This window comes from Oncorhynchus keta, unplaced genomic scaffold (assembly GCF_023373465.1).
Source record: "Oncorhynchus keta strain PuntledgeMale-10-30-2019 unplaced genomic scaffold, Oket_V2 Un_contig_13151_pilon_pilon, whole genome shotgun sequence".
In the NCBI taxonomy this organism is placed as follows: domain Eukaryota; kingdom Metazoa; phylum Chordata; class Actinopteri; order Salmoniformes; family Salmonidae; genus Oncorhynchus; species Oncorhynchus keta.
The window spans coordinates 33,844-48,759 of record NW_026278134.1 but is presented as its reverse complement, the minus strand read 5'-3'; the positions used below and the strand labels follow the sequence as shown (position 1 = coordinate 48,759).

At 45.1% G+C, this 14,916-nt stretch overlaps 2 long non-coding RNA genes across 8 annotated transcripts; one reads left to right on the top strand and one right to left on the bottom strand.

Annotated features, from left to right (window-relative positions):
• The first annotated feature begins 4,681 nt into the window (after positions 1-4,681).
• LOC127918092 (uncharacterized) lies at positions 4,682-5,991 on the top strand. Its single transcript, XR_008098774.1, has 3 exons — positions 4,682-4,856; positions 5,087-5,254; positions 5,620-5,991. It is a non-coding gene; the product is annotated as an uncharacterized LOC127918092 (long non-coding RNA).
• A 3,523-nt stretch (positions 5,992-9,514) lies between these two features.
• Positions 9,515-13,932, bottom strand: LOC127918091 (uncharacterized). Of its 7 annotated transcripts, none has more exons than XR_008098772.1 (3): positions 13,458-13,932; positions 9,790-10,031; positions 9,515-9,731 (listed from the first exon to the last, which is right to left on the bottom strand). It is a non-coding gene; the product is annotated as an uncharacterized LOC127918091 (long non-coding RNA). The 7 variants fall into 7 exon arrangements; XR_008098769.1 differs by having other exon boundaries at positions 9,515-9,852; positions 9,916-10,031; XR_008098771.1 differs by having other exon boundaries at positions 9,515-9,789; positions 9,916-10,031.
• Between the last annotated feature and the right edge of the window lie 984 nt (positions 13,933-14,916).

The following is a 14,916-nucleotide window of genomic DNA, read 5'->3' as shown; positions in this document are numbered from 1 at the left end:
GACAACCAGTCTCTTCCAGATCTGCCAGACAACCAGTCTCTTCCAGATCTGCCAGACAACCAGTCTCTTCCAGATCTGCCAGACAACCAGTCTCTTCCAGATCTGCCAGACAACCAGTCTCTTCCAGATCTGCCAGACAACCAGTCTCTTCCAGATCTGCCAGACAACCAGTCTCTTCCAGATCTGCCAGACAACCAGTCTCTTCCAGATCTGCCCGACAACCAGTCTCTTCCAGATCTGCCCGACAACCAGTCTCTTCCAGATCTGCCCGTCAACCTAGATCTTCTAGATCGGCCAGACAACCTGAATCATCCAGGTCCACCAGCCAGCCAGGATTTACCGGAGCCTACTACCTGCCTGAGCTTCCTCTCAGTACTGAGCTTCCTTTCAGTACTAGGCTTCCTCTCTGTACTGGGCTCCCTCTCAGTACCGGGCTTCCCCTCAGTACCGGGCTGCTTCGGTCCCGGGCTGCTCCTCTGTCCCGGGCTGCTCCTCTGTCCCGGGCTGCCCCTCTGTCCTGAGCTGCCCCTCTATCCTGAGCTGCCCCTCTGTCCCGAGCTGCCCCTCTGTCCCGAGCTGCCCCTTTGTCCCGAGCTGCCCCTCTGTCCCGAGCTGCCCCTCTGTCCCGAGCTGCCCCTCTGTCCCGAGCTGCCCCTCGGTCCCGAGCTGCCCCTCAGTTATGTGGGGATCAGGGTGAGGACTATTAGGCCATGGTCGGCGGAGAAGGTGGATTATCCTAGGACGCGAAGGGGAGGAACTAGGACATTTATGGAGTGGGGTCCACGTCCCGAGCCAGAACCGCCACCATGGACAGACGCCCACCCGGACCCTCCCTATGCTCTTGAGGTGCGTCCCGGAGTCCGCACCTTAGGGGGGGGGGGGTTCTGTCACGCCTTGGTCATTGTATCTTGTGTTTTTGTTATATGTTTGGGTAGGCCAGGGTGTGACATGGGTTTATATGTTGTATTTCGTATTGGGGTTTGTATTAATTGGGAGTGTGTATTATTAGGGGTGTGTCTAGTTAGGCTTGGCTGCCTGAGGCGATTCCTAATTGGAGTCAGCTGATTCTCGTTGTCTCGGATTGGGAACCGTATTTAGGTAGCCTGAGTGCGCGTTGTATTTCGTGGGTGATTGTACCTGTCTCTGTGTTAGTCACCAGATAGGCTGTATTAGTTTCACTCGTTTGTTGTTTTTGTATTTTCCGTTATTTCATGTACCGCTTTATCTTCATTAAACGTCATGAGTAACCTACACGCTGCATTTCGGTCTGACTCTCTTCAAACGACAGACGAGGTTCATTACAAGACCTCCACGGGTCTGGTTCATCCTTGGGAGCAATTTCCAAATGCCTGAAGTTACCACGTTCATCTGTACAAACAATAATACGCAAGTATAAACACCATGGGACCATGCTCCCGTCATACTGCTCAGGAAGGAGACACGTTCTGTGTCCTAGAGATGAACGTACTTTGGTGCGAGAAGTGCAAATCAATCCCAGAACAACAGCAAAGGACATTGTGAAGATGCTGGAGGAAACAGGTACAAAAGTATCTATATCCACAGTAAAACGAGTCCTATATCGACATAAGCTGAAAGGCTGCTCAGCAAGGAAGAAGCCACTGCTCCAAAACCGCCATAAAATAGCCAGACTACGGTTTGCAACTGCACATGGGGACAAAGATCGTACTTTTTGGAGAAATGTCCCCTGGTTTGATAAAATAAAACTGTTTGGCCATAATGACCATTGTTATGTTTGGATGAAAAGGGGAGGCTTGCAAGCCGAAGAACACCATCCCAACCGTAAAGCACGGGGGTGGCAGCATCATGTTGTGGGGGTGCTTTGCTGCAGGAGGGACTGGTGCACTTCACAAAATAGATGGTATCATGAAGAAAGAAAATTATGTGGATATATTGAAGCAACATCTCAAGACATCAGTCAGGAAGTTAAAGTTTGGTCGCAAATGGTTCTTCCAAATGGACAATCACCACAAGCATACTTCCAAAGTTGTGGCAAAATGGCTTAAGGACAACAAAGTTAAGGTAATGGAGTGGCCATCACAAAGCCCTGACCTCAATTTGTGGGCAGAACTGAAAAAGCATGTGCGAGCAAGGAGGCCTACCAACCTGACTCAGTTACACCAGCTCTCTCAGGAGGAATGGGCCAAAATTCACCCAACTTATTGTGGGAAACTTGTGGAAGGCTACCCGAAACATTTGACCCAAGTTAAACAATTTAAAGGCAATGCTACCAAATACTAATTGAGTGTATGTAAACTTCTGACCCACTGGGAATGTGATAAAATAAATAAAAGCTGAAATAAATCATTCTCTCTGCTATTATTCTGACATTTCACATTCTTAAAATAAAGTGGTGATCCTAACTGACCTAAAACAGGGAATTTTTACTAGGATTAAATGTCAGGAATTGTGAAAAACTGAGTTTAAATGTATTTGGCTAAGGTGTATGTAAACTTCAGACTTCAACTGTACCTGATAACATTATTTTGCATGACCTTTTTTTGATAGCCCACTATACCAAACAGAGCAGGCATAATCAAAATGACACTGAGTCAAGGTTGAGACAAGCAGTTCCTTAACGTTAATGTTAAAATGTCTAACGTTACGATATAAAAATATATATATTTGTTCGCCATTTTAGAAATAATTTTAGTAGCAATCAGGTCTCCAGAATGGGATAATCTAGGGACACACCAAGATAAGATACACTTGTTTTAGATTCAATCTCCTTGCCTGCACAGTTTACTGTTATCTTGTCACCCCTAAGCAATCTACGTTTTGTTCCAAACAAAATCGATTCGGGTTTCCCAAAATGTAGTGACAATTTGCTGTCACACAACCAATCACAAAAAAAAATGCAATTCCTTACTGAGGGTCTCTTCTATGTAAACTGTATCCTTCCCTGATACCAGTATGGCTGAATCATCAGCATAAATAAAGAGTTTATACAGGTTTACTGTATCTGGCATATCATTTTTTATTTTTTACCTTTATTTTACTAGGCAAGTCAGTTAAGAACAAATTCTTATTTTCAATGTATCCTTATTTTCAGTGGGTTAACTGCCTGTTCAGGGGCAGAACGACAGATTTTGTACCTTGTCAGCTCGGGGATTTGAACTTGCAACCTTTCGGTTACTAGTCCAATGCTCTAACCACTAGGCTACCCTGCCGCACATAACATATATTAGAAATAAGAGAGGACCTAAAATGGATCCCTGCGGTACTCCATAAAATATTTATTTGGCCTCTGACGGAACATCACCAACATTACATACTTGTGTTCTGTTGGTCAGATAAGACCTAAACCAATTCACTGCTACATAGTTTAGACCCATGCATGTCAGTTTCATCAGGGGAATGTCATTGGTCCACAGTGTCAAAAGCTTTCTGCAAGTCTAACATGACCATACCTGAATAGTTCCCCCTTCTCACTTTCCTGCTTAATGTGAAAGGTGAATAAGGCAAGTAATCCGTGGAATGAAGCCAGACTGGAGTTCATAAAGAAGTTTTATCTCTCAAGTTGATTAATAAAACAAATCTCTCAACAACTTTGGATGAGGTGCTGAGGATTGACAATAGTTTCCTACATGCTCTTCTTGGATGAGGTGCTGAGGCTTGACACAGGCCTGTAGTTTCCTACATGCTCTTCTTGGATGAGGTGCTGAGGATTGACACAGGCCTGTAGTTTCCTACATGCTCTTCTTGTGGAGTGGAACCGCCCGGGCTGTTTTGAGATCCTTGGGAAATGTACCACTACTAATAGAAAGGTTTACAAATATGTGTTATCCTTTAGCAGTGACACAAGCACTACCCTTTATTTGTTTGAATTTTTTTTTTTTTAACCCGGACGACGCTAGGCCAATTGTGCGTCGCCCCCACGGACTTCCCCCGGTCTGACATAGCCTGGGCGCGAACCCAGGGACTCTGATGGCACAGCCCTTAACCACTGCGCCACCCGGGAGGCCAGCACTACCCTTTATGAACCTTGCAGGAAGATTATCCAGTCCAGTTGCTTTTGTTGGTGCTCTTTAAGCATCGTAGATTGTTCACTTGGTCCTCTGTTATCATGCACAGCGCAAACAAATCATTTGTGATACCTTTGCTATGGTAAAAGTTGGTAATGCAAACTGTTCATAGTGTCCAGAGAAGGTCGGTAACTTCTTAACCAGAGATGAGGCTATAGTGGTTAAACATTTTTTTTTAACCCACTGTTCCCAGGCCGTCATTGAAAATAAGAATGTGTTCTTAACTGAAAAAATTTAATTAGCAGGAAATAGTCATCACCCAAGTGAAAGTGGAAGGAAGTAGATCTATTATCAACACAGTCACATCTTATCTTATATTATCTTCGTTTTTACATTAAGTATGATCACTTATCTCACAAGGTACTAAAAATATTGGGGAAAATGTTTTAACTTGAGAGTCAAGAACTCAACACAAGTTTATCTTTTTTCAGCTTTTGAAATTGTCAACGAGTAGAAACTTTCCAAAACTGTCAATGACTACATAATAAAGCATCTCATTGGCTTAGAATTTAAAACTGGTATGGATACAACCACCACATTAACTGGTTGAAACAGGAAATAGATTTAAAACTGGTACTGACTAGTCTAATACATGTATTCTACACTGACTAGTCTATTACATGTATCCTATACTGACTAGTCTATTACATGTATTCTACACTGACTAGTCTAATACATGTATCCTATACTGACTAGTCTATTTATCCATTAGGTCTATTACATGTATCCTATACTGACTAGTCTATTTATCTATTAGGTCTATTACATGTATCCTATACTGACTAGTCTATTACATGTATCCTATACTGACTAGTCTAATACATGTATCCTATACTGACTAGTCTAATACATGTATCCTATACTGACTAGTCTAATACATGTATCCTATACTGACTAGTCTAATACATGTATCCTATACTGACTAGTCTATTTATCTATTAGGTCTAATACATGTATCCTATACTGACTAGTCTAATACATGTATCCTATACTGACTAGTCTAATACATGTATCCTATACTGACTAGTCTATTTATCTATTAGGTCTAATACATGTATCCTATACTGACTAGTCTAATACATGTATCCTATACTGACTAGTCTATTACATGTATCCTATACTGACTAGTCTAATACATGTATCCTATACTGACTAGTCTATTACATGTATCCTATACTGACTAGTCTAATACATGTATCCTATACTGACTAGTCTATTTATCTATTAGGTCTAATACATGTATCCTATACTGACTAGTCTAATACATGTATCCTATACTGACTAGTCTAATACATGTATCCTATACTGACTAGTCTAATACATGTATCCTATACTGACTAGTCTATTTATCTATTAGGTCTAATACATGTATCCTATACTGACTAGTCTATTACATGTATCCTATACTGACTAGTCTATTTATCTATTAGGTCTAATACATGTATCCTATACTGACTAGTCTAATACATGTATCCTATACTGACTAGTCTATTTATCTATTAGGTCTAATACATGTATCCTATACTGACTAGTCTAATACATGTATCCTATACTGACTAGTCTATTTATCTATTAGGTCTAATACATGTATCCTATACTGACTAGTCTATTACATGTATCCTATACTGACTAGTCTAATACATGTATCCTATACTGACTAGTCTAATACATGTATCCTATACTGACTAGTCTATTTATCCATCAGGTCTAGTACATGTATCCTATACTGACTAGTCTATTTATCAGGTCTAATACATGTAAAACAACAATATGTTAGTATATATTTATATTTATTATTATATTTATATTTATTGGCCTCAAAGCGCTACAGCCACTCTGTGATGACAAGCTCTGCTCTTTTATTGAGGGATCTAGTCTAGATTAAACCTCATAGGTAGACCGTTTTACCATGTCGAGGTTTCATTCAGGTCTCTCTGTTTAACCAAATACTCTGTCTTTGACAGGAGAGAGATCAGACTCTCATTCTGAAAGCGGGACGAGGCCTTCAGAAGAACCTGACCCAGAGACGTCCAAACCAGCGAGAGCACACCACTGCTCCCAGTGTGGCAAGAGATTTATCCGGTTAGGGCACCTGAAAGAACACATGAAAACACATACAGGGGAGAAGCCTTACCACTGCTCCCAGTGTGGAAAGGGTTTTGGACAGTCAGGGCATCTAAAGGTGCATGAAAGAAGACACACTGGAGAGAAGCCATATCAATGCTCCCAGTGTGAAAAGAAATGTTTCTCACCAGGGGACCTGAAGTCACATGAGAGAACACACACACAGTCTTTAGAGAGGCCTTTCCAATGCGCTCAGTGTGGAAAGAGATTTATCCAGTCATCGCATCTGAAAGAGCATGAAAGAATACACACAGGAGAGAAGCCGTATCAATGCTCTCAGTGTGGAAAGGGTTTTAGATACTCGGGGCATTTAAAAGTGCACGAAAGAACACACACTGGAGAGAAGCCGTATCAATGCTCCCAGTGTCAAAAGGGTTTTTTCTCACCAGGGGACCTGAGAAAACATGAGAGAACACATTTAGTAGATAGGCCTTTCCAATGCTCTCAATGTGGAAAGAGATTTATGCAGTCATCACATCTGAAAAACACAAGAGAATACACACAGGCGAACAACCATTCCAATGCTCTCATTGTGGAAAAGTTTTACCCGTTTGGGGAACTTGAAAACACATGAGATGACACACACAGGAGAGAAGCCTTTCCATTGCTCCTTCTGTGGAAAACGTTTTACCCATTTAGGGAACCTGAAAATGCATGAGATGACACACACAGGAAATAAGCCTTATCACTGCTCCCAGTGTGGAAAAGGTTTTGGACACTCAGGGCATCTAAAGGTGCATGAAAGAACACACACTGGAGAGAAGCCATATCAATGCTCCCAATGTGAAAGTAAATTTTTCTCATCAGGGGACCTGAAATCACACGAGAGAACACACACTGTAGAGAGGCCTTTCCAATGCTCTCAGTGTGGAAAGAGTTTTACCCGGTTAGGGAATCTGAATATGCATTTGAGAACACACACAGGGGAGAAGCCATACCACTGTTCAGACTGTGGAAAGAGATTTATCCAGCTCGGGACCTGAAATCACATGAGCGGACACACACAGGAGATAAGCCTTTCCAATGCTCTCAGTGTGGAAAAGTTTTGCCTGGTTAGGGAACTTGAAAATGCACGAGAGAATACACACAGGAGAGAAGCCTTTCCACTGCTCCTTGTGCGGAAAGAGTTTTACCTTTTTAGGGACACTGAAAAAGCACGAGATGACACACACAGGAGAGAAGCCTTTCCAATGCTCCCAGTGTGGAAAGAGTTTTACCCAGTTAGTGAACCTGAAAAGGCATGAAGGAACACACACAGGATAGAATCAAGAATGAGAGAATAGAGAGGCTGTGTTCTGACTTATAGTTTTAACAATCTTTTTGTGCTTTGGTTTATGCCACATTAAATAAAATTGTAAGAAAAAAAATAGGCTTACTTTTGTTCTTTAGTTAATTTTTTCTCTCAAAACATGTTCACATCTAAAATTAGAATAGATTTTGCATGTATTTCATTTTCATTATGAATTGTTTTATTGATAAATATAAACCCCTGTGTCTTCATTATATGATTTGGATATTGTTATTTAAAAAAAAACAAAAAATTCATGAATCATTCATGTGTTTTTCTAGATTCTGATCTTAACCTCTTGAATTTAGTCGTTGTGTTTTTCATTGAGTTCATTTGTGTAGAGTAGTTATTATTAAGCTGTGTGATAATTAGATGACGTTGTTCTGATAACATTGTTAAGTTGTTGACGTTATAAAACATTTACTACCTCAATGTCCATCAGTACTGTTCCATCATGTAGTGTCCATCAGTACTGTTCCATCATGTAGTGTCCATCAGTACTGTTCCATCAGTACTGTTCCATCAGTACTGTTCCATCATGTAGTGTCTATCAGTACTGTTCCATCATGTAGTGTCCATCAGTACTGTTCCATCAGTACTGTTCCATCATGTAGTGTTCCATCAGTACTGTTCCATCATGTAGTGTCCATCAGTACTGTTCCATCATGTAGTGTCCATCAGTACTGTTCCATCATGTAGTGTCTATCAGTACTGTTCCATCATGTAGTGTCTATCAGTACTGTTCCATCATGTAGTGTCCATCAGTACTGTTCCATCATGTAGTGTTCCATCAGTACTGTTCCATCATGTAGTGTTCCATCAGTACTGTTCCATCATGTAGTGTCCATCAGTACTGTTCCATCATGTAGTGTCCATCAGTACTGTTCCATCATGTAGTGTCCATCAGTACTGTTCCATCATGTAGTGTCCATCAGTACATCATGTACCATCAGTACTCCATCATGTAGTGTCCATCAGTACTGTTCCATCATGTAGTGTCCATCAGTACTGTTCCATCATGTAGTGTCCATCAGTACTGTTCCATCATGTAGTGTCTATCAGTACTGTTCCATCATGTAGTGTCCATCAGTACTGGTCCATCATGTAGTGTCCATCAGTACTGGTCCATCATGTAGTGTCCATCAGTACTGTTCCATCATGTAGTGTCCATCAGTACTGGTCCATCATGTAGTGTCTATCAGTACTGTTCCATCATGTAGTGTCCATCAGTACTGTTCCATCATGTAGTGTCCATCAGTACTGTTCCATCATGTAGTGTCCATCAGTACTGTTCCATCATGTAGTGTCTATCAGTACTGGTCCATCATGTAGTGTCCATCAGTACTGGTCCATCATGTAGTGTCTATCAGTACTGTTCCATCATGTAGTGTCCATCAGTACTGTTCCATCATGTAGTGTCTATCAGTACTGTTCCATCATGTAGTGTCTATCAGTACTGTTCCATCATGTAGTGTCCATCAGTACTGTTCCATCATGTAGTGTCTATCAGTACTGTTCCATCATGTAGTGTCCATCAGTACTGTTCCATCATGTAGTGTCTATCAGTACTGTTCCATCATGTAGTGTCCATCAGTACTGTTCCATCATGTAGTGTCTATCAGTACTGGTCCATCATGTAGTGTCTATCAGTACTGGTCCATCATGTAGTGTCTATCAGTACTGTTCCATCATGTAGTGTCCATCAGTACTGTTCCATCATGTAGTGTCTATCAGTACTGGTCCATCATGTAGTGTCTATCAGTACTGTTCCATCATGTAGTGTCTATCAGTACTGGTCCATCATGTAGTGTCTATCAGTACTGTTCCATCATGTAGTGTCCATCAGTACTGGTCCATCATGTAGTGTCCATCAGTACTGTTCCATCAGATAAAACACAGGTGCTGATTTGTAAAAATGATTGGATTATTTCAACATTTAACTGAATAAAAGTAAACTGATATTTTTTTAAACTGTGGATGTTAATTTTATACACCTATATCTATGTATTGTTACACCATGTAGGAGCAGTATAGACCTAGTCTGTTCATTATATACATCTACATGATGTATTGTTACACCATGTAGGAGCAGTATAGACCTAGTCTGTTCATTATATACATGATGTATTGTTACACCATGTAGGAGCAGTATAGACCTAGTCTGTTCATTATATACATGATGTATTGTTACACCATGTAGGAGCAGTATAGACCTAGTCTGTTCATTATATACATCTACATGATGTATTGTTACACCATGTAGGAGCAGTATAGACCTAGTCTGTTCATTATATACATCTACATGATGTTACACCATGTAGGAGCAGTATAGACCTAGTCTGTTCATTATATACATCTACATGATGTATTGTTACACCATGTAGGAGCAGTATAGACCTAGTCTGTTCATTATATATATCTACATGATGTATTGTTACACCATGTAGGAGCAGTATAGACCTAGTCTGTTCATTATATACATCTACATGATGTTACACCATGTAGGAGCAGTATAGACCTAGTCTGTTCATTATATACATCTACATGATGTTACACCATGTAGGAGCAGTATAGACCTAGTCTGTTCATTATATACATCTACATGATGTATTGGCAGTATAGACCTAGTCTGTTCATTATATACATGATGTATTGTTACACCATGTAGGAGCAGTATAGACCTAGTCTGTTCATTATATACATCTACATGATGTATTGTTACACCATGTAGGAGCAGTACAGACCTAGTCTGTTCATTATATACATGATGTATTGTTACACCATGTAGGAGCAGTATAGACCTAGTCTGTTCATTATATATATCTACATGATGTATTGTTACACCATGTAGGAGCAGTATAGACCTAGTCTGTTCATTATATACATCTACATGATGTATTGTTACACCATGTATGTCACGTTCTGACCTTTATTTTCTGTGTTTTGTGTTTAGTTAGTATGGTCAGGCGTGAGTTGGGTGGGCAGTCTATGTTTGTTTGTCTAGGTTTTGGGAATTTCTATGCTGGCCTAGTATGGTTCTCAATCAGAGGCAGGTGTCATTAGTTGTCTCTGATTGAGAATCATACTTAGGTGGCCTGGGTTTCACTATGTGTTTGTGGGTGATTGTTTCCTGTCTCAGTGTGTGCACCAGATAGGACTGTTTTGAGTTTCACATTTTTTGTTTTGTTAGTTTTGTTCATGTGTACCTTATAGCATTAAAAAGTACCATGGAAAAAAATTACCACGCCTCGCGTATTGGTCCTCTGATCCGTTTCGCCTCCTCTTCGGAAGAAGAGGAGGAAACTCATTACAGAATCACCCACCAAAATCGGACCAAGCGGCGTGGTAAAGGACAGCGACGACAGCAGCAGCAGCAACAACAACAGCGGGCCAGCATCAGAGCTGAATCTGGACTACACAACTTGGGAGGAGATAGATAGGTGGGCGGTCGACCCAGGAGAGTGCCGGAGCCCGCCTGGGATTCTGATGGAGCAATGCAAGGAAGGTTACAGGAGAATGAGGTTGGCTGGGGAAAATCGTAGCCCCAAGGAGAGCTGGAGGCAGCGAAAGCTGATCGGGCGGCAATATGAGGAGCCAGCACGGCAGTGCGACAGGTACGAGAGGCAGCCCCAAATTTTTTTAGGGGGCACACGAGGTGTGGTACTAAGCCAGGTAGCAGACCTGAGCTCACCTCGTGCTTATTATGAGCAGCGCATTACTGGTCAGGCACCGTGTTATGGTTGAGCGCACGGTGTCGCCAGTGCGTGTCCATAGCCCGGTGCGCTATAGGGCAGCCCCCGAGAGTGCCATGCGAGTGTGGGCATTGAGCCAGGGCGTATGGTGCCTGCTCAGCGGGTCTGGTCGCCGGTACGCAGTCTTGGTCCAGGTTATCCTGCGCCGGCTCTGCGTGCTGTGTCTCCGGGGCGCTGGGAGGGTGCAGTGTCCTCTGCCTGCGCTCCGCTCGTACCGGGCAACTGTGGGAGTGGAGCCTAGGGGAGGGTGCGTGTAGTAAGCACTAGATCTCCCGTGCTTACCCACAGCCCGGTTCAACCTGTGCCTGCACTCTTGAGGTCCGGGCTCGAGTAGTTGTCCAGCCTGGGGAAGTGGTGCCAAGGTTGCGCACCAGAGCTCCAGTGCTCCCCACAGCCCGGTCTTTCAGGCTCCTCCTAACACCAAGCCTCCTGAAAGTCTCCCCAGCCTGGTAGTTCCTGTGGCAGCCCCACGCACCAGGCTGTCTCTCAGTCTCCTCCCTGCAGGTGCTCCTGCCTGTCCGGCGCCGCTGCCGGAGCCTCCCGCCTGTCCGGCGCCGCTGTCCTCCCGCCTGTCCGGAGCCTCCCGCCTGTCCGGCGCCGCTGCCGGAGCCTCCCGCCTGTCCGGCGCCGCTGCCGGAGCCTCCCGCCTGTCCGGCGCCGCTGCCGGAGCCTCCCGCCTGTCCGGAGCCTCCCCGCCTGTCCGGCGCCGCTGCCGGAGCCTCCCCGCCTGTCCGGGCGCCGCTGCCGGAGCCTCCCGCCTGTCCGGCGCTGCTGCCGGAGCCTCCCGCCTGTCCGGCGCTGCTGCCGGAGCTCTCCCGCCTGTCCGGAGCCTCCCGCCTGTCCGGCGCCGCTGCCGGAGCCTCCCCACCGGAGCCTCCCGCCTGTCCGGCGCCGCTGCCGGAGCTCTCCGCCTGTCCGGCGCCGCTGCCGGAGCCTCCCGCCTGTCCGGCGCCGCTGCCGGAGCCTCCCGCTGTCCGGCGCCGCTGCCGGAGCTCCCGCCCCGTCCGGAGCCTCCCGCCTGTCCAGCGCCGCTGCCGGAGCCTCCCGCCTGTCCGGCGCCGCTGCCGGAGCCTCCCGCCTGTCCGGCGCTGCTGCCGGAGCCTCCCGCCTGTCCGGCGCTGCTGCCGGAGCGCCCGCCTGTCCGGCGCCGCTGCTGGAGCGTCCCGCCTGTCTGGCGCCGCTGCCGAGCGTCCCGCCTGTCTGGCGCCGGGGAGCGTCCCTCCTGTCCGGCGCCGCTGCTGGAGCGTCCCCGCCTGTCCGGCGCCGCGCCTCCTGTAGCAGCTCCACGCACCAGGCTGTCTCTCTGTCTCCTCTCTGCAGGTGCTTCGCCTGTCCGGCGCCGAGCCCTCAGCCGGAGCGTCCCGCCCTGTCCGGCGCCGCTGCCGGAGCCTCCCGCCTGTCCGGGCGCCGCTGCCGAGCGTCCCCCGCCTGTCCGGGCGCCACTGCCGGAGCGTCCCGCCTGTCCGGGCGCCGCTGCCGGAGCCTCCCGCCCGGCGCCGCTGCCAGAGCGTCCCCGCCTGTCCGGGCGCCGGAGCCCTCAGCCCAGAGGCGCCAGAGCCCTCAGCCCAGAAGCGCCAGAGCCCCTGTCCCTCTGTCCAGAGCCCCTGTCCCTCTGTCCAGAGCTTCTGCCCCTCTGTCCCGAGCTGCCCCTCTGTCCAGTGGGGTCATTGAGAGGGGTTGCCATGGTGAGAAAGCCACGGAGGCGGACAAAGACAATGGTGAAGTGGGGTCCCGCGTCCCGCGCCAGAACCGCTCCAAGGGACAGATGCCCACCCAGACCCTCCCCTATAGGTCAAGGTTTGCGGCCGGAGTCCGCACCTTTGGGGGTACTGTCACGTTCTGACCTTTATTTTCTGTGTTTTGTGTTTAGTTAGTATGGTCAGGGCGTGAGTTGGGTGGGCAGTCTATGTTTGTTTGTCTAGGTTTTGGGAATTTCTATAGCTGCCTAGTATGGTTCTCAATCAGAGGCAGGTGTCATTAGTTGTCTCTGATTGAGAATCATACTTAGGTGGCCTGGGTTTCACTATGTGTTTGTGGGTGATTGTTTCCTGTCTCAGTGTGTGCACCAGATAGGACTGTTTTGAGTTTCACATTTTTTTGTTTTGTTAGTTTTGTTCTATGTGTACCTTATAGCATTAAAAAGTACCATGGAAAATTACCACGCCGCGTATTGGTCCTCTGATCCGTTTCGCCTCTCCTCTTCGGGAAGAAGAGGAGGAAACTTCGTTACAATGTAGGAGCAGTATAGACCTAGTCTGTTCATTATATACATCTACATGATGTATTGTTACACCATGTAGGAGCAGTATAGACCTAGTCTGTTCATTATATACATCTACATGATGTATTGTTACACCATGTAGGAGCAGTATAGACCTAGTCTGTTCATTATATACATGATGTATTGTTACACCATGTAGGAGCAGTATAGACCTAGTCTGTTCATTATATACATGATGTATTGTTACACCATGTAGGAGCAGTATAGACCTAGTCTGTTCATTATATACATGATGTATTGTTACACCATGTAGGAGCAGTATAGACCTAGTCTGTTCATTATATACATCTACATAATGTATTGTTACGTTCCTTATATTCAGAGCATTTGTTCACATTGTTTCTATAAATATATACAGAGCATTTGGAAAGTGTTCAGACCCCTTGACTTTTCCCCACATTTTGTTACGTTACGGCCTTATTCGAAAATATATGAAATAGTTTTTTCCCCTGAATCTGCAAACAATACCTCAAAATTACAAACGCAAAACTGGTTTTGTAAAATGTTTGCAAATGTATTAAAAATAAACAACTGAAATATTCAGAATGAGTAAGTGTGTCCAAACTTTTGACTGATATTGTCAGTATTCAGACCCTTTGTTACTCAGTGCTGTTTCGAAGCATCTTTGGCAGCGATTACAGCCTCCAGTCTTCTGGGTTTGACGCTACAAGCTTGGCACACCTGTATTTGGGGAGTTTCTCCCATTCTTCTCTGCAGATCCTCCTCGTTGCTGCACAGCTATTTTCAGGGCTCTCCAGAGATGTTTGATCAGGTTCAAGTCCGGGCTCTGGCTGGGCCACTAAGGACATTCAGAGACTTGTCCCGAAGCCACTCCTGCGTTCTCTTGGCTGTGTAGTTAGGGTCATTGTCCTGAAGGTTAAACTTTGCCCCAGTCTGAGGTCCTATTCTGAGGTCCTGGAGTAGGTTTTCATTAAGGATATCTCTGTACTTTGCTCTGTTCGCCTTTGCCTCGATCCTGACTAGTCTCACAGTCCCTGCCTGATAGAGGAATTCTATATTCCTGTATGTTTTATTGCCAAAATCAATTCGTACTCATTTCTATTTCATTAATGAGTTGTAAGTTCATTAATTATGCATGAAGTAGATTGAGACCAGTCTTAAAAGCCAAAGGTAAACAGTGTTTATTACAAGAGAGTACTAAATGCTTACACACATTTCCACAGGTTATAAACTGAAAATGACGTCAGCGTTTTCCAAACGTTCCATTTCACAAGCAGAGGGGCCCCCTAGCTCTTGAGCCTTCGCGTTATCAGCACGAAGTCAAGGCCAGTCAGTATAAATCAACATTCTCGACAATCTGGAGATGGCCTGTTCCCACCACCTGGAGATTTGTACAACTGAATGAACTAAGGAACAGACCTTCATTGTTACTAAACTCCTGACTACATTATATACAATTGGGAAAGG